We start from the raw sequence: 27,832 nt of genomic DNA, 5'->3' as shown, positions 1-27,832 counted from the left end.
TTCATGTGAATACCACTCAAAAACACCTCCTAACCCTCTAGTACTATGTCAGCACACAGCAGAAAGCACTGCTAGAGGGCTGGGGATGAAGTTGCAACACAGTGCTTGCCCACCAAGTGAGAAGCCCTGGATTCCCAGGCAAAGGAAAGAAAAAAAGATAAACAAGGCTGGAGAGATGGCTCAGCTGTTAAAGGCACTTGCTTGCAAAGCCTGACGGCCTGAGTTCTGTTCCCCAGTCCCCATGTAAGGCCAGATGCACAAAGTGGCGCATGCATCTGGAGTTCATTTGCAATGGCAAGAGGCACTGGCATACCCATTCATTATTTCTTTCTCTCTCTCCTTGCAAATAAGTATTTTTTAAATAAAAGGGGGAAAAAAAATAAGAAAAGATAAAAGGAATCCTCAATATTATGGCTTGCTCACATTACAAGCCTCTCACAGACAAGAGGAATGTGACTTTTTTAGGATGAGGCTTCTAAATAGAAAATTAACTTTAGGGCTTATACTTATGGTTAGATTATTATTTGCATGCAAAATTTTATATAACTATAAAACAATCCTATTTCTTGAGTCTGACAATTAGATATTCACATATTCAGAAAAAGAAGAGTATGGGAAAAAACATTTCTGAACAAAGTTTTAGAACAACACAAATCACCATAATTTCTCCAATGCATACACACACACACACACAGCCTTCTAAAATACTTTTGTGTTTGCAAATATACCTTTAAATCCACTTTTTTTTTTCGAGGTAGGGTCTCACACTGGTCCAGATGACTGACCTGTAATTAACTATGTATTCTCAGGGTGGCCTCGAACTCACAGTGATCCTCCTATCTCTGCCTCCTGAGTGCTGGGATTAAAGATGTGTGCCACCATGCCCAGCCTAAATCCACTATTTCTTAATCAACTATTCTCAGTCAAGAATGAGGGGCATAAAAGAACCAGGAATAATTATAAACTAGTAGTGGCACCAAGTAATGTTTACCAGTAAGTGCTCATATTCAGACTTTAAAGAGATTTTTACATTTCACCAGGTTCGTATTAGTCCCATTTTTACCAGTAAAGTAAATCTTTACAGCTTAGAAGATTTGAATACTGAGAAATCAAGCTGGAGCTGAGCTGGAAGCTTCCTCCATATTAGCTAGCTGTCAGGATGCTAGAAAGAACTATGCAGCATCTTGGAGGAGAAAAGTCATCAATGAGCTTAACCAGCCATGGACCCTGCAAGCTTTATGGTTGGCCAGCAAGGCCAAATGTGCCACCTGGTGCAATGGTGGCATGTTTGTTTTGGGGGAAACCAACTGCTTTCTAATGGAATTTGAGGCCACTCCAGCTCAGGGAAATTCATGTCTGGGTACTGAAAACCTAGCCAAAAGCCAATAGCTGAGGAGGTCCTAAGTCCTAGTGGAGAAACTACTACTGTTGTCTGGCTAAATGCTTATGTTCTTGCTCACCAAACAGTCCTGTAAATACTTATGTTGATGCCCATATATTAATGCTACTCTCACTTTTGGTTAGAGTAACTTCTCTTTTCAGATGTCGGGGTGACTCAAAACTTACAGAAGTGCTGAGAAGAAATGACAGAGTAAAGTGTTCAGCACTAATAGAGACATCTTTATCACACCCTCCAAGGCTCAGGGAACATTGTGAAAGACTAAAAATCAAAGGAAGGGGATGACTGCTTACAATACTATAATCTAAACACTAAGTGGTCCTGATACTCATGACCTCACAGTGGCTGACACCACCTAAACAAGACCTGCAGAATAGGAGAAAAAACAAATGGTGACATCAAAATAGGAGACTATTTGAAAAGAAAAGGAAAGCTGGGTATGGTGGCACATGTCTTTAATCCCAGCGCTTGGGAGAGCTGAGGTAGGAGGATTGCTGGGAGTTTGAGGCTAGTCTGAGACTACAGAGTGAATTCCAGGTCAGCCTAGGCTACAGCAAGACCCTACCTCAAAAAAAAAATAAATAAATAAAAAATAAAAAAGAAAGGAGGGAGGGAGGGAAGGAGACAGGGAGGAAAAGGACATGCAGTGGAAGGAGTATTGGGAGAGGGCAAAGGGGAGTGATGGGAGGGGATTATTATCATGGACCCAAGTAAAGCCAGATGCACAAAATGGCACATGTATGTAGAGTCTGTGTGCAGAGCCTAGAGACCCTGGTATGCCTATTTTTTCTCTATCTTCTCGTTGCCTCTCTCTATTTCCAAATAAATAAATTTTTTTTTAATTAAAAAAAACAACAGTAAGAAACAGAGGACCTGGGTACCTGGCTTCTTCCTTCCCTATGTGCTTTCTTTGTTCTCCATGATACATCTTTTTATTTGCACTCTACTGAAAGTATAATTTCCTGTGTTCCCCTCTTCCATCTCTTTCCCCTGAAACGTTGATCCTGATACTCTGAACACCCTCTCTCTGATTTGAATAAATTGTTTTCAAGTTCCCCCCTCAAAAAACAAAAAAACAACAAACAACCAATATCATGTCACTAGTGAAGCAGGAAAAAGATGGACCCAAGCAATCAAATGTACCATTCAATACAATTGTTCTTATTCAACACACAAAATCAAGTATCAGTATTTTTCAGTTATAGATGTTTTTATAAAATAATTGTATAGGGTAGAAAGATGGTTCAGTGGTTAAAGGCACTTGCTTACAAAAGCAAATAGCCTGGGCTCAATTCCCCAGTACCTATGTAAAACCAGATGTACAAAGTGACACATGCATTTGGAATTTATTCCCAGTGGCAAGAGGCCCTGGTGTGCCCATCCTCTCTCCCCCTTGCAAATCAATAAACAGAAAATATTGTTATAGTTACTTTGTGATTAATATTCTATTCACAAACTATACCAGAAAGAGCACTAAAAGTGGCATTCACATCTGTGACACTGGGTCAGCTTTGCCACTAACTAGCTTTATGGCCACAGGCAAGTTACTTACCCTCTTTAGGCTTCGATACTCTCATCAGCAATGTAATACAACTGGACAGGATAATCCTAAAGGCCTTACATTCTTACAATTTTTTTTCTTTCTTTCTGGATTTAAAAGTATGTAAACTACTAGCCTTGTAATGGTTATGTCCCTCTTTACAAAAGTGAGGGAAGGGTACGAGGTTTTGCAGAGAGAGGCTGCTGCGCTAAATCCTTCGACTCTCCCTTTTTGTTGTTCTATGTTACATAATTATAAAGCTGTCAGATCAAATCCTGTCAAGCACTTTATGCTCTGCCCATGAGATGTAAAAGGCCTAACTAGATTCTACATGACCGAGAAAGTTTAATGTAGCCTTAAGCCAAATAACTCATGAACAACTGACACAGAATGGACAGTGGAGTGTAAAAAGTGCCCAAATTCATTTATTAATTAAACAAATGGTATGCTCCTTAATCCTGGCTAACCTGCAAGAAAGATAAGCAGCTGTTTTACATTCATACAGAGCTCCTGTTAGAGCTCTGAGATGGCCTCAGCTCCAGATACGCAGCATCTGACTCTTAATTTCACCTTTTCCCTTAATTTTATGAAACTATTTGAAAGAACAAATGCTCTTAAGAAAATAGAAGACTTGAAAACAAGTTCCTATTATAATTTTCCCATATTTGTTGATTAGTTCTTGTCAACTATACTTTAAACAAAAGAAATTGATTTTTATATCCATGCCAAAATTATCACATGATTTTCACAGGCTTACTGCTATTGTTTGGGGGCTTAGAGCAAAGAGCAGATCCAAAACAAGAGTGCAGATATTTTAGAGCTGAAAGAATCCTCACAGAATAGTTATATCTCAACTCATCCACAGCATGATTTTGTCCTATTTCTCATTACTGTTTGTCCAACAGCAAAAAAAAAAAAAAAGTTCAGTTTCCAGGCAATACAACCAGTAATGCTCTCAGCCTTCTACACAGAAAGCTAGTATTTAAACTTAGGATTCTTCTCTTGATTCCTCCCTTTCCTCTTTTCTTCCTCATTTCCTTTTCCAACCAACAGGGGCCATGTACTGCATCATCTCAACTGATCTCTTTTCTGTACTTACCTCATATCCTTTCAGCCCCCTGCCCTCTACAGGCCTCACAATCCTAGATTCATCTAAGCACTCACCTCCACGTTGAGCTGAGAGATAAGTATGACAAAAGCTCCCACCACTCAAATCACAGATGGGCCTTAGCAGTACTTAACAAGCCCTCTGTTTTCTGTGAAAGAAAAAAGATCTTCCATGTGAGTGAAGGCTGCCTGTAAGTTTGTAGGTAATAGACCAGAAATTAAACAAGATTCATACCTGTTGTCTCTTTATTACAAATAAGAAGCAAAGGGCTGAGGAGATGGTTCAGTAGCTAATGACACTTGTATATAACATCTGTCAGACCAGGTTTAATTCCCCAGTTACCCGCATAAAGCCAGATGCACAAAGTGGTGCATGAGTCTGGAGCTCATTTGCAGTGGCAAGAGGACCTGGTATGACCATACTCTCTCAAATAGACAAATAAAAATATTGTTAAAAAGTTAAAAGAAAATAAGAAGTAAAATTACCTTTTTAAAAGTATATTTTATTTATTTGAGAGAGAGAAAGAGGCAGAAAGAAAAAGAGACAGAGAGAGAGGCAGAGAATGAATGGGTGTGCCAGAGCGTCCAGCCACTGTAAACGAACTCCAGATGCATGTGCCTCCTTGTGCATCTAGCTTATGTGAGTCCTGGAGAGTCAAACCAGGATCCTTTGGCTTTTGCAGGCAAACGCCTTAACCACTAAGCCATCTCTCCAGCCCTAAAACTACCTTTTGAAGTAATAAAATAATCACTAATCCATATGTTCAACTCTATTCTAAACATGTCACAAAACTCTTTGATATAGTGTATTGTAAACTTGCAAGGTAGTCACTTTGTTTTCACTTAGTAGATAAGAAAATTAAAGACAAAAATACAACATAATGGTACTGGAGAGATGGCTTAGTGGTTAAGGCACTTGCTGGCAAAGCCAAAGGATCCCAGTTTGATTCTCCAGGACCCACGTAAGCCAGATGTACAAGGTAATGCACGCACCTAGAGTTCATGTGCAGTGGCTAGAGGCCCTGGCACAGCCATTCTCTATCTACCTCTTTCTCAATTGCTCTCTCTTGCTCTCTCCCCCTCAAATTTATTTGAGAGAGAGAGAAAGGCAGAGAGACACAAAGAAAGAGGAAATGAATGGGCGTACCAGGCCTCTAGCCACTGCAAACAAACTCCAGAAGCATGTGCCCCCTTGTGCATCTGGCTTATGTGGATCCTGGAGAATCAAACCAGGACTCTTTGGCTTTGCAGGCAAATGCCTTCATGGCCAGCCATCTCACCAACCCAAATAAAAAAAAAAAAAAAAGTTCAAATACAACATAGCTGTTTAAATGAATATGCCATAAAATGTTGTCTATTTCAATATTAAACAATTAGAACCAGGAGTGGTGGTGCATGTCTTTAATCCCAGCACTCAGGAAGTAGAGGTAGGAGGATCACCATGAGTTCGAGGCCACCGAGACTACATATTGAATTCCAGGTTAGCCTGGCCTAGAGTGGAACCCTATCTTGAAAAAGAAAAAAATAGACAATTAGGCTATAGTTTTTGTTTTATGCCTGCCTTTTTTGCCATATCATATATCTGACTGTATAGACTTTATTATAAAGTTGTCAAGGGTTTGGCATAGTCATCCATAAGACTACAGTTTGTTTGTGGTGTGTATAATATGTATAGGGTTTGTGTTCAGAGGTATGTGACCTATGCACACCTGTATGGACAGCAGGAGAAAACATCAGGCATCCTCCTCTACCACTCTTCCACAGTATTTCCCAGAAGCAGTTTCTCACTGATCCTGGAATGCCCCATTTTTCTTCAGTTAGACTAGCTGATCTAGGAACCCCTGAAATCCACCTGTCTCCACCTCCACCAGCCCCATCAGTGCCGGGGTCGGAGGCATCCATGGCTATATCCAGCTTTTTATGTGGGTGTGCGGAGAGAACGCAGGTCCTCATGCTGACTCAGCAAGTGCTGCTCCCTGCTGAGCCATCTCCCCAGCCCCAAAGGTATAGTTTCTTAAAAACAGCAGTCAAGTAATACGCTGCGTGTTGCCAATGTCTACAAAATAACATAAAATAACACAGACGCTTATGTCATTTGAACCATGAAGGCTATTTTAAACTTAAAAGGATATTAATGGATTCAGTTCATAATAGAAGCAAAATCAAAAAAACTTGGTGCTTAATTTTGGCACTCTACTGGTGAAATATTCTTAATCATATCACCACCACCTCCCAATCCTATTCCCTAATATGTGCACTAAGCAACTATGGTTGGGCTAAGTATCTCCCAAAGGCCCAACGGTTAAAGGTCACCATCTCAAAGCACTATTGGGAGCTGGCGGAGCCTTTAAGAGGCAGGGCCTACTGTGAGGAAGTTATGTCACTAGAGGTTTGTCCATGAAAGAAATACTGGGAGGCCACTGTCTCTGTCTCTGTACCTCTCCCCAGCCCCCACTCTCCAGCTGCTAAAGGGAGCAGCTTCGCCCTTCCACAAAGCTCCCACAATGACATACTCTCACCGCAGACCAAAAGGCAACTGAAGGAAAGCAACTACAATCTGTGAGCCTCTTTTTAAAAGCTACTATTTTATTTTGTCACAATGGCAGAAAGCTGCTTAGCACAACTCCTAAGGAATGCAACCAGAAATGCTACTGGAAGCAGGCACATCATGGGAGGAAGGATGAGCTAATAGGTAGGTTTCCTGTGTGACTAAACAAATGACTGAATGAGAATTTGTATAAATACACATTAGTGGCACTAGGAGGAAAAGCTGCCACCAATGAATATTCAAAGACATGCTGCTGGGCAAGAAGCAATGGACAGCTTCTCAATAGGCAGGCAGAGAGAAAGCACTCCAAAGAGAAGATTCCACATGGAACCCAGAAACCATGCTGAGAATGGCAAGTAATGGGATTTACCAAAAGAGTTCTGATATAAAAAGGCAAATGGTAGTTTCTATGCTAGGAAAATAAACCAAGGACAGAAAACAGCAAAAAGTACAAGATTATAGCATCTGGACATTATCGTGGCATACTACAGGAAGCCATAGAGCATAGAGTGCTTGTCCAGTGTGCAAAAGCCTAGGATTCAATCTTTAGCTCCCCTAAAAGCCAGGTGTAGTATCAAGCCAGCAATCCCAGTACTAAAGGTAAAGGCAAGAGGACCAGAAGTTCAAGGTCATCCTAAGCTATGTAGCTAAAAAAGCTAGGTGTTCTAAAGTTGAAGTGTTTAAGTTAAAAAATGTAAGTAAAAGGAAACAAGAAGTGTTTAACAAGTTACTTTAAAATAGAGCCAAGGGGCTGGAGAGATGGCTTAGCATTTAAGGCACTTGCCTACAAAACCAAAGGACCCAGGTTTAATTGCCCAGGACCCATATAAGCCAGATACACAGGATGGTATGTGCATCTGGAGTTCATGTGCATCCTCCCTTCCTTCCTCCCTCCCTCCCTCCCTCTCCCTCTCTCTCTCTCTCTCTCTCCATCTTTCTCTCTCAAATAAATAAATAAAAATAAAATATTTAAAAACAGAATTAGGGAAAAATAAAATTCAGTAAAGTTGCATTAAAGTGTTACACTGCTGAAGGGCAGAGACAATACTTGAGTGCTAGATGATGCTACATTTAATATAAACTACACAAAGTGTTTTGTTTTGCTTTGCTTTTGGTTTTTTTGAGGTAGGGTCTCACTCTAGCCAAGGCTGACTTAGAACTCACCCTTCAGTCCAGGCTGTCCTCAAACTCTGCCTCTGTTAAAGGTGTGTACCACCACACCCCTCTAGAAAGTTTTTTTTTATATTTTTTTTCATTTTTTATTTATTTGAAAGTGACAGAGAGAGGGGGAGAGAAAGAGACAGACAGAGAGGGAATGGGTGCACCAGGGCTTCCAGCCACTGCAAACGAAATCCAGACGCGTGCGCCCCCTTGTGCATCTGGCTAACGTGGGTCCTGGGGAAATGAGCCTCGAACCGGAGTCCTTAGGCTTCACAGGCAAGCGCTTAACCACTAAGCCATGTCTCCAGCCCAGTTTTTTTTTTTTGAGATAGGAAAATAATTCCAGAATAGGGTAACATTATCATCATGGTGTTGAGCATCCAATTCAGGGACAGAAGCCCCTGAATTCCTCAGGGAACAAACAGCATCTGTAATATTTTAGTCTATGTGGATTGGCACAACCCAAGGAACTCACAACGAATGACAGAGTGCCACTAAGGGTGAACTCCAGGATGTCAAAGAAGCTCAAAACCATGTTACAGCCAGGCATGGTGGGCACGCCTTTAATCCCAGCCCTCGGGAAGCAAAGGCAGGAGGATCGCTGTGAGTTTGAGGTCAGCCTAAGACCACATAGTGAATTCCAGGTTAGCCTGTGCTAGAGTGAGACTCTGCCTCAAAAAACCAAACAAATAAAAACAGCCATGTTACAGTAGAAGATGAACAGAAACTAGGAGCAGTCTCACTGGGGAAGGGAGGCAAGAAAGCAGCTCTTCAAATACCTGAAGAAGCAATAATCAATAAGCAAGTGAAAACAACATTCCATTGAAAAAGTGACAAAACTAGCACTTTCCAACAGTATAATTATATCCACAAATTATACTCATGAAAATACAGACCACCTAAGCAGCTTGGCTGATCAAGGAACACCATTAGCTGTTTCCAACCAGGGTCAGAGAAACTTCTCTCTGCTCCATTTATAGTATGTCACAGGCACAAGAACTTCTCTTAGCTCCATCTGAGCCAATGAGATATTTCTGAAGCAGGTCAACAGTCCATAGATTTCAACTGAGTGGTCATTGGCACATGAAATCATAAAACCATAGTAATTACTTATTACAATATGCTTCCCCCCATAACAGACTCACTTTTATGTCCTCTTTCATGGTTTGAAACCACCATCAAATAAGCTAATTTTTCTTTTTCTTTTGTTTTTTAAAATAATTTTTAAAATATTTTATTTATTTATTTGAAAGAGAGAAAGGAGAGAGAGAGAGAATAGGCACACCAGGGCCTCCAGCCACTGCAAACAAACTCCAGATACATGGCGCCCCCTTGTGCATCTGGTTTATGTGGATCCTGGAGAACTGAACCAGGATCCTTTGGCTTTGCAGGCAAATGCCTTAACCGCTAAGCCATCTCTCCTGCCCTGTTTTGGTTTGTTTGAGGTAGGGTCTCACTCTAGCCCAGGCTAATCTGGAACTCACTCTCTAGTCCCAGGCTGGACTTAAACTCACAGTGATGTCCTACCTCTCTCCTCCCCAGTGCTAGGATTAAAAAGGCTTCTTTTGTGCTTTTTGTTTTGTTTTGTTTTGAGAAAGGGTCTCACTCTGTAGTCAAGTCTAGTGTGGAACTTACTATGAGGCCCAGGCTAGCCTCAAATTCACAGCAATTCTCCCACCTCAGCTTCCCAAATGCTTGGATCACAAGAGTGAGCCACCATGCCCAGCATTTAACTATATTTCCCACTTATAAGTAATAAAAAAAAATGGCCAATAAAGGATATAAATCAAAACTACACTGAGGAGCTGGGGAGATGGCTTAGCAGTTAAGGTATTTGCCTGTGAAGCCTAAGGACCCAGGTTCGATTCCCCAGGTGCCACATAAGCCAGATGCACAAGGTGGTGCACAAGTCTGGAGTTCATTTGCAGTGGTTGGAGGCCCTGGTGCACCCATTCTCTCTCTCTCTTTCTCTCTCTCTCAAATAAATAAATAAAATATTTTTAAATGTTTTTAAATTTAAAAAAACTACACTGAGACTCCACCTCAGAATGGCTATCACCAAGAAAATAATAGCAAATGCTGGGGGAAATACAAGAATAAAGGAATCCTCATAGACCCCTGACAGGAAGATAACCTGGTATAGCCACAACACAAGCCAGCATGCAGGAAACTAAAAGTAAAGCTACCACATGATCCTGCTATAGCACTCCTGGGTATATACCCCAAGGATTCTAAGTCAGCATATAACATAGACAACTACATATGCATGTTTATTTGAAGCCCTATTCAAAATAGTTAATCTGCTGGGTGTGGACATGCACGCCTTTAATCCCAGCACTCAGGAGACAGAGGTAGGAGGATCACCGTGCGGGTTCAGGGCCACCCTAAGGCTACATAGTGAATTCCAGGTCAGCCTGGACTAGAGCAGGACCCGGGGGGGGGGGGGGATAAAATAAAAAAAAGTTAATATGAGGCCAGCCTGGGACTACAGAGGGAGTTCTAGGCCAGCCTGGGATAGAGTAAGACCCTACCTTGAAAAAAACCAAACAAACAAAAAACAAAGAATCCCAAAATAGCCATTTTTTGGAATCAGCCTAAGTACCCATCAACAGATGAATGGAAAAAGAAATTTAGAATATATACATAATAGACTACCCAGCCATAAAAACCAAAGTTATGCAATTTTCAGAAAAACAGATGGAAGTGAAAACACCAACGCAAAGCCAGACTTGAAAAGATCAGTATCACATGCTTTCTCTCATAATGGAATCTTTTTTTTTTTTTTTTTTTTTTTTTTTTTTTTTTTGAGGTAGGGTCTCTCTCTAGCCCAGGTAGACCTGGAATTCACTATGTAGTCTCAGAATGGCCTCAAACTCACAGTGATCCTCCAACCTCTGCCTCCCTCCCAAGTGCTGGGATTAAAGATGTGTGCCACCATGCCACTACATTTTAAAAGGCATGAAAGTAGAAGACTATTTGGAGACAAGGTCAGAAAGGAGGAGAGAAGGAAGACAAATAATGGTGGGGACTGAATATGACCAAAGCACGTAACATAAATGATAAAAAATATCACAATAAAGCCTCTTCAATTAGCTTAAAAAATCATTAAAAATAAAAGAGGGCTAAAGGAATGCTCAGCAGTTAAGTGTGCATCCTGCACATGCATAAGGGCCTGAGGGGGCCTGAGACAGCCAGAGTTCAAATCTCCACATTTCATGTGAACAGTTGGGCATGGCCACACATGCTTGGAACCCCAGTCCCACAAAGCAGCAGAGACCTGAGAACTGCTGGAACCCCACAAACTCTGGAATCAGTAACAAAGCTCAAAACAAGACCAGGAGGAAGAGCAATGGAAAAGGACACCTGACATTGCACTCCAGCCACTGTAGGTAAGTGTACGGGATACAGCAAGAGCATATACGTGTGCATACACAACACCACATTATACACACACAAGCAAAATAATTGTACAAAAAAAATTAATTAAAAAATAGCTGAGCAGGGCATGGTGGAACATACCTTTAATCCCAGCACTCAGGAGGCAGACACAGGAGGATTACCATGAGTTCCAGAAGGAGGAAGGTTGGAGAGATGGCTTAGCAGTTAAGGCACTTGCCTGCAAAGCCAAAGGACCCAGGTTCAATTCCCCAGGACTCACATAAGCCAGATGCACAAGGTGGCATATACATTGGGAGTTCCTTTGAAGTAGCTGAAGGCCCTGGTGCACCAATTGTCTTCCCCCCTTTCTCTCTCATAAATAAATAAAAATAAAATATTAAAAAGGAAAACAAAGCCAAATATAAAATTTAAATAAAAGCAATCTGAGCTACAAAGGGTTTATACTAACATGACTTCTTACAACTTTTCAAACATGATTTATTTTTAATATTAAAAAGAAACTGATTTCCTCTACATTAATTAATATACGGACAAAAAAATGGAAAAATTTCTCCACTGTTAATCAACTCTATCAACTCATTGTAGTAACTTTATCACATTATGATCAAAAGCTCTGGTTAAGGGGTTGGAGAGCTGGCTCAGAAGTTAAAGGCACTTGCTTGCAAAGCCTGTAATTCTCCAGTAATACTCACATAAAGCCAGATGCACAAAGTGGCGCATGTGCCTGGAGTTCAGCTAAATAATCAGGAGGCCCTGGTGCATTCATCTTTTCTCTCTCTCTCTCAAATAAATAAATAAATATTTTAGTAAAAAGCTCTGGTCAAGGTCTGGAGAGAAGGCTCAACCCCTTTAAAGGTATTTGCTAAGAAAGCCTGCCGGACCAGGTTCAATTCCCCAGTACCACATAAAGTGAGATGCACAAAGTGGCACATGCATCTGTAGTTTGTTTACAGCAGCAAGAGGCCCTGGCACACCCATAATATCTCTCACTCTTTCTCCTTGCAAATAAATAAATAAATAATATTTTTTAAAAGCTCTGTCAGCCTGGGCTAGAGCAAGACCCTACCTTGTAAAAAAAACATACACATACATACATATACACACATACAAACAAAAGCCAGGCATAGTGGCACAAGCCTTTAATCCTAGCATTCAAGAGGCAGAGGTAAAAGGATTGCTGCACAATTAATTTTTAAAAATATAAAGTAAATTCGTGCTCTAAAATGTATTTCAACATAATGTCCTACACAAAATGCATTAGGGAACATCATAAAAAGGAGAAAAAGGGCTAGCTAGAGAGAGATGGTTGAGCAGGGTAAGAGCACTTACCTTTTAAGCAAGAGGGCCTGAGAAGGACTAAGACCTTTAGATTCCCCACACCTATGTAAACAGCTGGGCAAGTTCACACATGCCTGTCATCCCAGCTGAGGGGATGGAACCAGAGAATCACTGGGGCATTCAGAACCAATACCTCAGCTCCAGGTTGACAGACTGTCTCAGGAAATGCACAGATGGGCACAAGTGATAGAGGAGGGCACCCAATGTTCTTCTCTGGCCTCCGCTTGCTCACAAGATGTGTGCGTGCATACACACACACACACACACACACACACACACACACACACACGAAAGGAAGGAGAAAAAGATCAAGGATTACTGAATTAGAGACTAAGAATTACTCAGATATTTAATTCTGACAATATAGTCTTTTTATTTATTTATTTATATTTTTGAGACATGATCTCTTGTAGCCCAGGCTGGCTTTGAATTCTCTACACAGCTGAGGATGACCTTAAACTCCTAATCCTTCTGCCTCCATCCTGAGGGCTGGGATTATAGGCATGCACCACCAGTTTATGTAATGCAGGCACTTTACCCTCTAGGCCACATCCGCTGGCTCTGTTATAACTACTGTTGGAGTTTGAATCTGAAATGTCTCTTATGGACTCATGTGTTTAAACACCTGGTCCCCAGCTGCTGGCACTTTTCTGGGAGGTTGGGGGCCTGGCTGTGGAGGTGGCTCCCTGGGAGCAGGACTTGAGTCTGCTTCCAGCTCAAGGTCTCTACTTCCTGATGCACTAAGACGTGAGAAGCAATAACCAAAAGTTCTCCTTGCCGCAGTCAAGCCATGCCACTCCCTACTATAATGGACTGAGTTATATAAACCCTCCCCCTCAAATTGCTTCTGTTAGATATTTTGTCATATGATAAGAAAGATTACTTATACAACTACTTTTTCCACAGATGAGGAAGCTGAAAACAAGAGATTATTTTAATAAAAGTTAGGCAAACTGGCGCATGCCTTTAATCCCAGCATTTGGGAGGCGGAGGTAGGAGAATCACTGAGTTTGAAGACATCCTAAGACTACATGGTGAATTCTAGGTCAGCCTGGGCTACAGTGAGATCGTTCCTCAAAAGCCAAACCAAAAAACTTGCAGTTTGAGCCAGGTATGCTGGCACACACCTTTAATCCCAGCACTCCAGTGGCAGACAGGTAGGAGGACTGCCAGGAGTTTGAGGCCAACCTGAGACTACATAATGAATTCCAGGTCAGCCTGGACTAAAGTGAGACCCTACCTACAACAACAACAACAACAACAACAACAACAACAACGACAACAACAATTTAAAACAGGGGCTGGAGAGATGGCTTAGCAGCTAGGGCGTTTGCCTGCAAAGCCAAATTCCTCAGGACCCACATAAACCAGATGCACACATGCGCGCACGCGCACACACACACACACACACAGAAGTTAGTTAAGCAAAAAATAGCAAATTCAGGGCTCGAGAGATGGCTTAGTTAATGGTTAAAGGAACTTGACTGCAAAGCGACCGACACAGGTTCAATTCCACAGTACCCATGTAAAGTATCTAGAGTTCATGTGCAGTGATGCTATGCCTTGGCGTGCCTATTCTCCCTCCCTTTCTCTCTCTCTGTCTTTCTCTGTTTGCAAATACGTAAAACATTTTAAAGATAGCAAACTCAGTGTTCACACGTGTCTATTTTCCTTCAATTGTGAAACCATACTAAAAATATAACTACTGTTATGGATAAGGATACACCCATCAGATACATCTGGAGTCAATTTCCACACTGGTAAGTATGTATAAAAGATTTTAGTCAGTAAAATTCCTTATTAATACTGTTAATTACTTAATCATTATACAACAAGAAATCAAATCATGGATTCTTCCTCTACTCATTTGTTTCTAAATTTGGCTCTGTCCCTATCAAATATTAGTATTATTCCTCTTCCTAATATCAGTAACTGCAAACTCCCAAATTCAACTGATTACTGTCATTCCTGCTCTCATTCTTAGTGGCCCTGTCATAGGCCACACCCAGTGACCACCTGCCACTTAAGTTTCTCTTCTTGGAGCTCCAGAACAATACTCTCTCCCAATTCTTATTTCTTTCCCTCCAAGTTTTATTCAATGCAATGAACTCTCTCTTCTGCACAATCCATGAAGTAAGGGGGAGGAGGTATAGCTCAGGGGTAGAGTATTTGACTGCATAAAGCCAGGGGTGCTTGCACATATATTCTGACACTTTAAAAAATACAGTCTGATACTTAATAGGTTGATATTGTATATATGTAATTACAATGATTGTAATGGGGAGGTAATATGATGGAGAATGGAATTTCAAACGGGAAAGTGTGGGGGTGGGGAGGGACGGGATTACCATGGGATATATTTTATAATCATGAAAAATGTTAATAAAAATTAAAAATAAAATAAAATAAAATAAAAAGTACAAAAAAAATACAGTCTAAACCAGGTGTAGTGGTTTTTATTTATGTCTTTATTCCCAGTGATATGGAGAATGAGGTAGGAGAATCACCATTAGGTCAAAGCCAGCCTGGGGCTACAGAGTAAGTTCCAGGTCAGCCTGGGCTAGACCCTGCCTCAAAAAAAAAAAAAAGTTTAAAAAAAACCATCTGGAGAGATGGCTCAGCAGTTAAAACACTTGCTTGCAAACCCTAACAATCCGGGTTTGATTCCCCAGTAACCACATAAAGCCAGATGCACAAAGTGGCAAATGTCTCAAGTTCACTTATAGTGGCTGGAGGCTCTGGCATGCGCATTCTCTCTGTCTCTCTGCTTGAAAATAAATAAAATTAAAAAACATTTTTTAAAAAATCTAGGGCTGAAGAGATAGCTCAGAGGCTAAAGGCGCTTACTTGCAAAGCCTAATGGCCCATGTTCAATTCCCCAGTACCCATGTAGACCAGATGCACAAGTGGCACAAGTGTCTGGAGTTTTCAGTGGCAGGAGGCCCTGGTATACCCATTCTGTCTGTCTACTTCTTTCTGTATCTCTCTTTCAAGTAAATAAATTAAATATTTTAAGGAGCTGGAGAGATTGCTCAATGGTTTAGATGCTTGCCTGCAAAGCCTAACAACCAGGGTTCAATTCCCCAGCACCCACATAAAGCCAGAAGCAGAAAGTTGCACATGTATCTGGAGTTCATTTGCAGCAGCTACAAGTACTGACACACCCTCTTCCTATCTCCTTGGAAATAAATAAAATGTTAAAAAAAATTAAAAGCAAAAGCTGGGCATGGTGGCATACGCCTTTAATCCCAGCACTCGGGAGGTAGAGGTAGAGGTAGGAGGATTGCCGTGAGTTCGAGACCACCCTGAGACTACATAGTTAATCCCAGATCAGCCTGGACTAAAATGAGACCCTACCTACAACAACAACAAAAGAAAAAAAAATTAAAAACAAGGGGCTGGAGAGATGGCTTAGCAGCTAAGGTGTTTGCCTGCAAAGCCAAATTCCCCAGGACCCATGTAAGCCAGGTACACAAGGGGCTGGAGTTCGTTTTTTTCAGTGGCTAGAGGCCCTGGCTCGCCCATTCTCTCGCTCCCTCTTTCTGCCTGTTTCTCTCTCTCAAATAAATAAATAAAAATAAAGTTTAAAAAAAATAAAAACAAGTCTGCTGAATATGGTGATGCACCCCTTTAATCCCAGAGGCAGAAGTAGGAGGAATACTGTGAGTTCAAAGCCAGTCTGGGACTACAGAGTAAGTTCCACATTAGCCTGAACTAGAGTGAGACCTGACCTCAAAAACCAAAAAAATAAATAATAGTCTTCTGAACTGATATGATTTGTTTCCAGTATGTATTTTTAAAGTTTTTGCGCATGTATACTTTAAGGAAGTTATGATGTTTTAATCTACAATGGCTTCACATGCTATTATTTAGGAATGCCATCCTGTCTAGTGATTCCATGTATCCACTATATACACTGGCAATTTCCAAAACTGTACTATCTGCTCAGATCTCTCCCCAGCATTCATATTTGTTAACAGCGCATTCAATACCTCTACCTGGATTCTTTCCTAGGAAACGCAATGCTAAATAACATAGGTATAAAGTTAACTTCTCTCCATCTATAAGCCCACTCTTCTTTTCATACTATGTTGTAAAATATTTTATTATTTATTTATTTATTAGAGAGAGAGAGAATATGAATGGGTGGGTGTGCCAGGGCCTATAGCCACTGCAAACAAATTCCAGAAGCATGCACCACAATGTGCATCTGGCTTAGGTAGGCTCTGGGGAATCAAACCTGGATCCTTAGGCTTCTTAACCAAGTGCCTTAACTTCTAAGCCATAAACCATCTTTCCAGCCCCTCTTTTCATACTATTAATGAAGTATCCATCAACTCACCTACCAAGAGCTGTTGAACTCATCCTATACTATTATTCCTTCCTCTTACCACCCCAGGCATTGATCAAAAACAGAATGATCGAGCCAGGTAGTGGTGGTGCATGCCTTTAATCCTAGCACTTGAAAGACAAAGTAGGAGGATCACCAAGAGTTCAAGACCACCCTGAGACTACATAGTTAATTCAAGGTCAGCCTGGGCTAGAATGAGACCTTACCTTGAAAAGCAAAACAAGAACAACAACAAAAAAAGAATTTTCAAAGGCTATCTACAGCTAAAAGAGGCCAAACCTCAGAAAAGCTTAATGTAATTCTTCCAAGTTTTCATAACTCAACCTGATGGCAAAGATATCCCTTTCCATCCTAATTCCAGTAAATGCCTCTCAAATCTAGCCCTTCCTGACACCACTGCAACTGCCCTACCACAGTCCTGCCAGAGCTCCTAAGTGGTTTGGTCATTCCAATCAAGTCATTAGATGACTCGTGGAATGATCTCAAAAACAGAGAGAGACTGATTGGGATGAGGAGGGGATATGATGGAGAATGGAGTTTCAAAGGGGAAAGTGGGGGAAGGAAGGGTATTACCATGTGATATTTTTTTAGTCATGGAAGTTGTTAATAAAAAAAATTGAAAAGAGAGCTGGAGAGATGGCTTAGCGGTTAAGCGCTTGCCTGTGAAGCCTAAGGACCCCGGTTCGGGGCTCGGTTCCCCAGGTCCCACGTTAGCCAGATGCACAAGGGGGCGCATGCGTCTGGCGTTTGTTTGCAGAGGCTGGAAGCCCTGGCGCGCCCATTCTCTCTCTCTCCCTCTATCTGTCTTTCTCTCTGTGTCTGTCGCTCTCAAATAAATAAATAAATAATTTTAAAAAAATTGAAAAGAAAAATCAATCAAACAAACAAATACTATCTACTCTTGCTCCCCATTTCCATACATTCCTTCAGTCAGGCTCCATCCACCATAGGTCCTAGACCAACCATCCTGTTACTATCATCACCTTGTAACTCTGTGCTTTAGTGTTTCCTGGAAGCATATCTCACCATGCCCCACAAGTCCAAAAACTTATGGCACATTCTCGTTCATTTACTGTTCAAGACAAAGTTTAACCATTATTAACTTGTACAGCCCTTTATTGAGACTCTTTTGCATGCCATATCACTTTAATTCACTCACTCGATAATGTTTGTCCACCCACAAAACCATATTTCTGAATTACTTTTCACACTCATGTTTTTGTTCCCAGACCAAGTTTCTGGCTCGTATTTTAAGCACTTACTGCAATTTTAAGTACTTATTGCAATGAATCTATTTTTATACCTTGGAAATTACAAAAAGTATAACATATCACTTGGAACTTACTAAATTGTTTTATTTGTTCCTAGTTCAAATTTTAAAAAATTAATGCCTTTAAATTTTAAGGAAGCAGCAGGGCGTGGTGGGGGAGGCGGAGGTAGGCGGATTGCTAAGAGTTCAAGGCCACCCTGAGACTACACAGTGAATTCCAGGTCAGCCTAAACTACAGCTAGACCCTACCTCAAAAAGCCAAAAAGGAAAAAAAAAGTTAAGTAAGCCTTAATATTTTAATGTATGCTTATGTCATAAAACTATAGACTCCTCAATGATAGGGTCTGTTCCTTTGTGTCCTATAGCCTTCAAAGGATACTCAATATTTGCTTAATAAATGAAAGCTGGGCTAGAGAGATGGTTCAGCAGTTAAAGGTGCTTGCTGGTAAAGCCTAACAACCCAGGTTTGATTCCTCACAGTACCCACGTAAAACCAGATGCACACAGTGGCACATATGGCTGGAGTTTATTTGCAGTGGAAGAAAGCCCTGGTGTGTCCATTCTTATTCATTCTCACCACAACCTCTCTCATGAATATTTTTACAAGTGCACCAGGGTCTCTAGCTGCTGCAAATGAACTCCAGATGCATGCGCCTCTCTTTGCATCTGGTTTTACATGATTACTGGGGAATCGAACCCAGATCATCAGGCTTTGCAGGCAAGTGCCGCAACCACTAACACATCTTAGCAGCCCCGAAAATCCATGTTTTTAAAGTTTTTATTTATTTGAGAGAATGGACACAACAAGGCCTCTAGCCACTGCAAATGAACTCCAGGTATATGCACTACCTCGTACATCTGGCTTATATAGGTACTCGTGAGTGAACCTCAGTCCCCAGACTTTGTAGGCAAGCATCCCCACCACTAAGCCATCTCTCCAAGCCCTGAAATACCATTTTTAAGAGACAGAGCCTCAGTATGTAGCCCAGGCTGGGCTTAAAACATGAAATCTTACAGGCATGTGCCATCAAATATGGCCTGAGATGGTTAGTTTTCAAAAGGTCATGTGTCCACAGGAGAAGCATCTGGCCCAGGATTAAAGGTCCTAACTCAAGGACTGAGGATATAATGCTCAGTGGTAGAGCATCTGCCTAGCATATATAAATAAATATTTTAAAGTAAATAAATAAGTGAAAACTATCATTGGTGTAGCCTAAAACTAAACAAAATGGCTTTCTAGCCCAAACAACAGGTTAGGCAAAATAAGTAATTCTCTGCAGAGCATAAAAACCTTAAGGTATCAAATACCAACTCTAAAACTCCATGAATCTAGTAATTATTTTATGATGTGTTAGCAAATTATCAACTTCCCCTTATTATTATTTTTAAATTAATTTATTTTATTTATTTATTTATTTTTTTTTTTTTTTGGTTTTTCGAGGTAGGATTTCACTCTAGTCCAGGCTGACCCAGAATTCACTTTGTAGTTTCAAGGTGGCCTTGAACTCATGGCAATCCTCCTACCTCTGCCTCCCGAGTGCTGGGATTAAAGACGTGCACCACCATGCCTGGCACCCTTATCATTTTTAAATAATTACACTTTTCCCTTCAAGAATCCCATCTTGAATAATATTGTTGAAAGAACTTAAAATAACCATCCCTCTACAAATGAGGTATACTAAATTCAGAACTTAATCTTCAGGGTTGAATAAGCAAAGATGTAGAAGCCTAATGGTGTGTGAAGAGAACATCATCTTGAACTCAGTAATCATATCATTGCTTTTTTCCCCCATTTAGAATCATAAAATCTTAGAAATGGGAGGAAACACAAAGGTGCATTTAACTTCCTACCTAACAAACAATCTTTTCTACAGAATTCTTGACAAAAACTTTTCAACTTTTGACTGATACTCTATTCCTTTCCATTTTAATTACTTTTATATCTTTTTTTAATTTATGAGAGAAAGAGAGAGGCAGACAGAGAGAGAATGTGAACTAGGAAACTCTTCAGTAGTTAAAGGCACTTGCTTGTAAAGCCTAATGGCCTAGGGTTCAATTCCCCACCATACACATAAAGCTGGAAACATTAAAGTGATTCATGTATCTGGTGTTCATTTGCAGTGAAGCAAGAGACCATGATACACACACAGACACTTACAAATAAGTAAATAAAAATAAAATTTTAAGCCAGGCGTGGTGGTGCACACCTTTAATCCCAGCACTCGGGAGGCAGAGGTAGAAGGATCACCATGAGTTCAGGGCCCCCTGAGACTACATAGTGAATTCCAGGTCAGCCTGGGCTAGAGTGACACCCTACCTAGAAAAACCAAAAATAAAATAAAATTTTAAGAAAGATTATAGGGGCTGGAGAGATTGGTTAAGGCTTGTGAAGCCTAAGGACCCAGGTTAGATTCCCCAGAAACCTCGTAAGCCAGATGCACATGGTGGTGCATGCATCTGGAGTTCGTTTGCAATGGCTAGAGGCCCTGACACACCCATTCTCTCCCTCTCTCTCTCTCTCTCTCTCTCTTATAAATACATAAAATACTTTTTTTTAAAAAAAAAAGAAAGCTTATTAACGACAGGGAAATTTTACTTTCTCTTTTTTTTGGGGGGGGGGCACATCAGGGCCTCCAGCTGCTGCAAATGAACTCCAGACACACTGTTGCATCTGGCTTATGTTAGTCCTAGGGAGTTGGACCTGGGTCCTTTGGCTTTGTAGGCGAGTGCCTTAACTGCTAAGCTATCTATCCAGGGCAGAAATTTTACTTTCAAAAGCATTCAATTATTAAATACTTTGTTCTGTCCTTAGTTTGATACATATACCCCTTTTATTAAATAATTTATAAGACTGACGCACTACCTACTGTGCTAATGGGATACCTTATTAAATAATAATAATTTAATTAATTTAATAATTTAAGCCAATTACAATTATTTAAATACTTCCAATATCAAATTAATTAGAAACTTCTTTTTTTTGGCTTTTCGAGGTAGGGTTTCACTCTAGTCAAGGCTGACCTGGATTCACTATGCAGTGTCAGGGTAGCCTCAAACTCAGTGATTCTGCCTCCAGAGTGCTGGGATTAACGCATGCGCCCCCATGCGCGGCTCTAATAAGAAACTTTTAAGAACCAAAAATCCTCAGGTAAAACCCATTTTGTGGTCACGAACACACCAAGTCAATGTTACGACTCACATAGGCTAACGTTAAGTTCCCTAAACAGATCGTTACTGTTGATTTAAAGAAGAATCCAACATGGCAACTACAAGTTTTCTTCACTAGTACTGAAGTTTTATTACAAATAAAATTCTCACAGGTGCTTCTCACCATGTCATTCCTTGTCCTTCACCTCAAACAAGCCAAGGTTCAAAACAAAGTGTGAATCTACTCCATATTAGTCACTGAAAAAACAATCCTCTTGTAAAAACTTCATAGCTGGACAGCAAGATGCGGTTTGCAGAGATGACTTGCTCACCCTACAATAATGGGCTTTTTAAGAATAAAAAATGTAAGGCACATCACGTCAGATCCATTTTGGAGAATTCCCTCCAGGACTCAAACGGATGTATTATGCAACAGCCACCATTCCAGATGTTAATCCCTGTTTGTGATGCAAGGAGAAAATACCAATAACAAAGGTATAATCTACTAGGCACCTCATAGTACATTTGCAAAGAAACAAATGTAAACAAAAAATCACTATATTCTCGGTTATCTTGAAAATGACATCATTTACCATTTCTAAGATAATCACAATTAAAAGACTTCCTTTAGGCAGTCTGATAGCTCGGTGTTCCCCCTCACCCAACCCCCTTAGAAATCATCACGTAGTGCGTTTTAACACAGGCTTTGAAAAGATGACCAGGAGTGGGAAGGGGACCTGCATCAGGTGGTTATCTTGGAATGCACTGTTGATAGAACACCCACACCGATTTCCAGAGGCTAGGAAGATGTGATTCCCTCATCCCTCAAGGACAACCATTAATCCAGACCCCTGAGCTATAAAAGCATCCAGAGCTCAAGGCGTCCTACCTTCCATTCCAGAGGCACAGAGAGGCCTCTGCAGGGGGGGGGGGGAATCTACATAATGGACAGACCCCTGCGAACATCGGAACCAAATCGCAATGACCCGAATTCGAGAAGGCAGACCCGATGCACGCATAAGATACCTAATCGCAAAGCAGGTAGAGGAAGGGGCGGTGGGCGGTCAGAGCACGCACAACTCCCAGGGGGGGACCCTCCCCAGCCGAGCCTCGAACCTGGGCAGTCAGGGGAAAAAAAAAAAAAAAAAAAAACGCCCCCGGCTGCAGGTGGGGAACGCAGGAGGCCGGAGGCATTCCTTCACAAGATGGAGGGAGGCCCCTGCGCACCTTGGGTTGACGGGGTGGGGGACGTGTCCAGCGCCCCGCGGGGGTCCGGGCTGCCTCGCGGGCCTGCGCGGGGTCGGGGCCGGGCCGAGGGCGCGCGCGCCCCCCGCAGCCTCAGCCTCCGCATCGCCCGCCCGCCCGCCGCGCACTCACCTCGGCCGCGCCCGCCCCGGGGGAGAGCGGCGGGAAGCCCGGGCCAGGAGGCGGAGCCGCGCGAATGAATGGAGCCTCGGGGCTGCGTGCGGACGACCCCCGTGGCTGGTTCCCCGCGCCGCCTCACGCCTCGCACGGACGGACGGCTCCTCGTCGTCGTCGTCGTCGTCGTCGTCGTCGTCGTCGGCCGCAGCCCACCCCCCGCCGGCGTGACGCACGCACGGGCGCCGCAGCGCAGCGCCTCGGCCCTCGCCGCGCCCCCCGCCCCGCGGCCCTGGGCGCCCGGACGCCGCCCGCGCTCTCCTCAGCCAGGCCGCGGCCGCCCGCAGGTGCGCGCCCCGCTCGCCCGGCCTCCCGCTCCTCACCTCACGGCCGCCGTCTCCCCGCGCCGCCTGCGCCACGCCCCCCCCTCCTCCCTCCGCCGGCTCAGGGCCACGGCCCGGGATTAAAGAGTGACCTTGGCTTAGGTATAAAAATAGTCGCGGGGCCTCAGCGGGTCTCCTCCGGGGCGGCCCCCCACACCCCCCGGCCTCTGGCCTCGCTCGCCTGGGCTCCCCCAAAGGGGGCGCGGCATCCCGCCCCATCCCCGCCTCCGGGGGAGGGATGCTGACGGCGACCCCGGCGCTGCCGCCCTCCTGAACTCGGCCTAGAAGGGGCCCGTGGTGCGGAAGACCCACCGCGCAGCCTCTTCTCCTCGCGAGAGAACCCGGAGCCGGCCATCACATCCCCGGGGTGGCCTTTCCCCACCGCGCTCAGCCCTGACCCCGGGGAACCCGCTGCACCCCTCCTGGACTCCCGTTTCGTTCGTGAGCCTGGGCCCTTGGGCTAATTGAGACTTCCCACTGAAGAGATAGTCACAAGCATGTAAAAGGTGGTGATTTTTTTTTTTTTTTTTCATAAAAAGCATGCCATGGTTTAGGTATGCTTAACAAAGATGCAAAGGCAGGAATGTTGCATTAAAAAGTATGTATATATGTATATATACACATACATACATACATATATATATGTAGGTGGTTTCTCGAGGTAAGGTCTCACTCTAGCTCAGGCTGACCTGGAATTCATTACATAGTCTCACGAATTCACTATGTATTCTCAGGGTGGCCTCGAACTCAAGGCGATCCTCCTACCTGTGTCTCCTGAGTGCTGGGATTAAAGGCATGCGCCACCACGCCTTTAATTTTAATTACTTTTAAGCCGTCCTTTTTTTTTTTTTAACATGAACGCTGGAAAATAAATTTATCCAAGAAGCATGGCACTGTACTCAGCTTCTCCAGAAAAAAAAAAAATGAAGCTAGCTCCTTTTATTCCTAAGAAACATCCAGTAATCACAACATTCACCTTTCACAGATTGACTAGTAATCAGTGAGATCAATACAAACTTCACAGAATACTTTTCGATATAGATATATGTGACTCTTATCGGCTTTCAGTTGCACGTTAAGGATCAACCTCACGTCTATTGTGTCCTACTTGTAGATTTTAATTACCAGAAGTCTCAAAAGGATACACATTGAGTATTTACCATTTTTAGTGGAATCTCACAACGAACTAGATTTAACAGCAGGAATTTTGAACAGTTGAGATCTAGATACAGCTAATCATGAATGGGGGAGTTATGTAAGTTTTGAATTTACATTTCTGGTGGTGTTTGTAAGTAGGAGCCTCGCGGGTAATACCAAGAAGTTGCCACTTTGGAGACATTCTCTTTTTGGCAGCTAAAGTATTCCCTGCAGGTGTTGAAGACTCTGGGGTCTTACTGCTAAGCCAGCCAATGCATCCTTGTTGTGGTTGTTTTGTTTTGCTTTTTTTTTTAAAGCATTTTATTTATTTTTGTTTATTTACTTGACAGAGAAAGAGGGAGGATGAGAGAGAGAATGGGCGCACCAGGGCCTCCAACCACTGCAAATGAACTCCAGAAAGTATGCTCCCTTGTGCAGCTGGCTAACATGGGTCCTGGAGAATTGAACCGGGGTCCTTTGACTTTGCAGGCAAATGCCTTAGCCGCTAAGCCATTCCTCCAGCCCTGCTTTTTTTTTTTTTTTTTTTTTTTTTTCTTTTAAGGTAGGGTGTCACTCTAGCTCAGGCAGAACTGGACTTATTCTCTGTCGTCCCAGGCCAAGCTGGCTTTGAACTTATGACATTGCTCCTACTTCTGCCACCAGAGTGCTGGAGTTACAGGTGTGTCCCACTATGCCCAGCACACATTTTTGTTTATACAATATCAGATACTTCAGTGATTGGCTTTTTTTGTTTTTTTAAGTCTGTGGGAACTTGAGCCTGGATCACCTAGCTCCTAAATAGCTGGCCACTATGATAGGAGTCAGAACTAGACTTCCCAAGCCCCATAAAACATAGGTTCCTGTGGCCACCTCCAGGCAACTAAATCCTACCGTTTGCATGTGGCTAGCATCTGGTCTGCTGAGACACTCCTAGGCACCTGAAGGAGTGGAGTTAGCTTAACCTAGGAGTGCCTGTCACACACTGGGTTTTGGTGGTTGCTAGTACAAATAACTCAGAAAGAGTCCATCAGTTGCACTGATGAAGAATGCCAAGCAGGTAAAATTATGACCAGTGTTTTTGCTTATTAATAACTGCCAGGCACTCTACTGAGTACTTGGCAGAACTTAATCTTTATAACCATCTTCCAGATACATGCTAATATGATTCCCAGTTGACCTGAGAGGAAACTGAGGCAAGCCAAGGAGCTGAGAGTTTACTTGTGGTCACATTGCTAATTCCTCTGGCAACATGGCTCATGAGCATATGTGAGTAAACAGAATTCTACACTGACTTCGTTTGATTGGATTTTGCTTCTGAAGCCTTAAAACACCTCACATCCCCTGTACTTTCCTACTTGATTTCTCATCTAGAAGCCTTTTCCTAGATGTTTTGTTAGAAAACTTGTAAGACTTCAGATATAGATTTTTTTTAAGTTACAATCTGTTACTTTTTGAAAAACACATTTTTCCTTTTCACACCTTTTAGGGCTAATTGCTCACCAACTTTGGTGTGTGTGTGGGGGGGGCATTCCAAGACACAATTACAAGCCTTATTTAGTGAATGGGGAAAACACATTTCTTTAGAAAAGATTCTCCACCATCTTTAACCCATCACTAAGACTTAAAAAAAAAAAGGTAGAATTAAGATTTGTTATGCAAGCTGGAGAGATGGCTTAGTGGTTAAGCGCTTGCCTGTGAAGCCTAAGGACCCCGGTTCAAGGCTTAATTCCCCAGGACCCATGTTAGCCAGATGCACAAGGGGCACACACATCTGGAGTTCATTTACAGTGGCTGGAAGCCCTGGCATGCCCATTCTCTCTCTCTCTCTCTCCTCTCTGTTGCTCTCAAATTAATAAATAATAATAAACAAAAAAATTTACAAAAAAAGATCCGTTATGCATGCTTCAATATAGTTAAACACAGTGAGAAAGTTTTAGTGGCTGGCAGTGCAGGGCTTCTAGATCTACACCAATAGCCAGTCTGTTAACTAAAACAGCAGGACCAGGCATGGTGGCACACTCCTTTCATCCTAGCACTCCAGAGGGACAGGTAGGAGGATTGACATGAGTTCGAGGCCACCCTGAGACTACAGAGTGAATTCCAGGTCAACTTTGGCTAGACTGAGACCCTATCTTGAAAAAAAAAAAAAATTGACAGCGGGGAAGTGAGAAGATAGGCATCCCTCCTGATACTTGAAAGGGGGAGGACTCCCTATCTTCCAGTGCTTCCTTTCCATTCCTGCTATCATACAAGGAAACTCATCCAAGAATGCTTTTAGGGTAGAAAACAGCATTTTGGCTGGGTTTTCCTTGTGAAACATTGCTAATATTTGAAGATTACAGACTTCTAAGTGATACTTTATTATGCACTGGGAGGAGGGGGAATCTGAGGAAGCTTGAGAAGTGCAGTTGCATCTGTTTCTTTAGATCTGACTTGATTTAATACCAGGTAGAAGTTAGAGGACAGAGTTCTTGGTCAAATTTAGTTTGGATTTGAGATAACATACTTTCTTTAATCATTACTAATGAAAAATTACCTACAGGTTTAGCTCCATAGTAGATATTGCAAGTTACTCAGTTAATATTCATTCCCCATTTTTTTTAAGATCTATTTTTATTTATTTATTGGAGACAGAGAGGGAGAGAGAGAGAGAATGGGCACGCCAGGGCCTCTAGCCACTGTAAATGAACTCCAGATGCATGCGCCACATTTACATTTGGCTTATGTGGATACCTGGGGAATCTAACCTGGATCCTTACGCTTCACAGGCAAGCACCTTAACTGCTAAGGCATCTCTCCAGCCTTCATTCCCCATTTTTGCAAATTTTGTTCAGGGTGGCAGATGGCTTTTGCTGGGCAGACATCAACAAACCTCTATTCAACTCAAATAGGGTACCAGCAACAGACCAAAGAAATGATTCCACCCAAGTCTAGCTTGGTGAGCCAATGAGTTGCTTGGGGCTACTCACAGGATGGGTGACTCAAGGCAGCTGCATCCCAGGAGAACCCACTCCAACATGGGTGACAACTCACCAGAGGTTCCAAGCTGCGTCCCTGGAGGGGGCTTCTTGCTCAGCTTGCAGACAGCTCTACCAGGTTCTCCCCTCAGCAGTTGTTTACTGCATACCTAACCTCAGCGAGGGACCTGGGATCTGGAAACTTCTGTGAGCTTCCTCAGCTGAGCCTTGTCAATTTCTCTTTAGCTTCCTGAGACTTAGTAGCTCCCAAGTCTCCCTGAAAGAATGTTTCAATTTGAAGAAAATACCCACATAACCGGTGGCAGTGTGCCATATTAATATTATTCCCCTCCCTGCCCCAGGTGAACCCACTTGTAGTGATATTATGATTATAGCCAGTGAAATGAAAGCAGAATATTAGTTATAACTTCCGAGAACATTTTTATTTTTCTGATAAAAATGGACAGACCTTTGCTGTTTATACTTTTTTTTTTTTTCCCCTGACTGGAAGACATGCTGGGGTCTAGGAGCAGAGCAGCCATAGTATGATGATGAGAGTGAATTTATCTAAGCATGCTGGAAGCCAGGGATGGAAACCTGGGACAAAGATGATGTCATGGAGCTGCTACTCCAATTCCAAATGCCTGCCTCTAGTCTTCTCTGTTGCTTGCCCACAAATGCAATCCTAGCTGATACTCAAAGTCAAAGCTATGTATTTGTATAGCTAGGGGGGGAA

The 27,832-nt window shown here is 42.4% G+C and overlaps 1 protein-coding gene across 3 annotated transcripts in view; it reads right to left on the bottom strand.

Moving 5' to 3' along the window:
* Fam169a (family with sequence similarity 169 member A) overlaps positions 1-23,091 on the bottom strand; it is a 79,453-nt gene extending 56,362 nt beyond the window's left edge. The window contains exon 1 of one of the 3 annotated variants that reach the window (XM_045133618.1): positions 23,003-23,091. The gene's annotated coding sequence lies outside the window, so the exon portion shown is untranslated. Of the gene's footprint in view, positions 1-22,637; positions 22,747-23,002 lie in introns of those variants that run through there. The other 2 variants (XM_045133617.1, XM_045133619.1) reach the window with 2 other exon arrangements.
* Between the last annotated feature and the right edge of the window lie 4,741 nt (positions 23,092-27,832).

The sequence above is a fragment of the Jaculus jaculus genome, chromosome 14 (assembly GCF_020740685.1).
Source record: "Jaculus jaculus isolate mJacJac1 chromosome 14, mJacJac1.mat.Y.cur, whole genome shotgun sequence".
In the NCBI taxonomy this organism is placed as follows: Eukaryota; Metazoa; Chordata; class Mammalia; order Rodentia; family Dipodidae; genus Jaculus; species Jaculus jaculus.
This window is presented reverse-complemented; position numbering and strand designations above follow the sequence as displayed.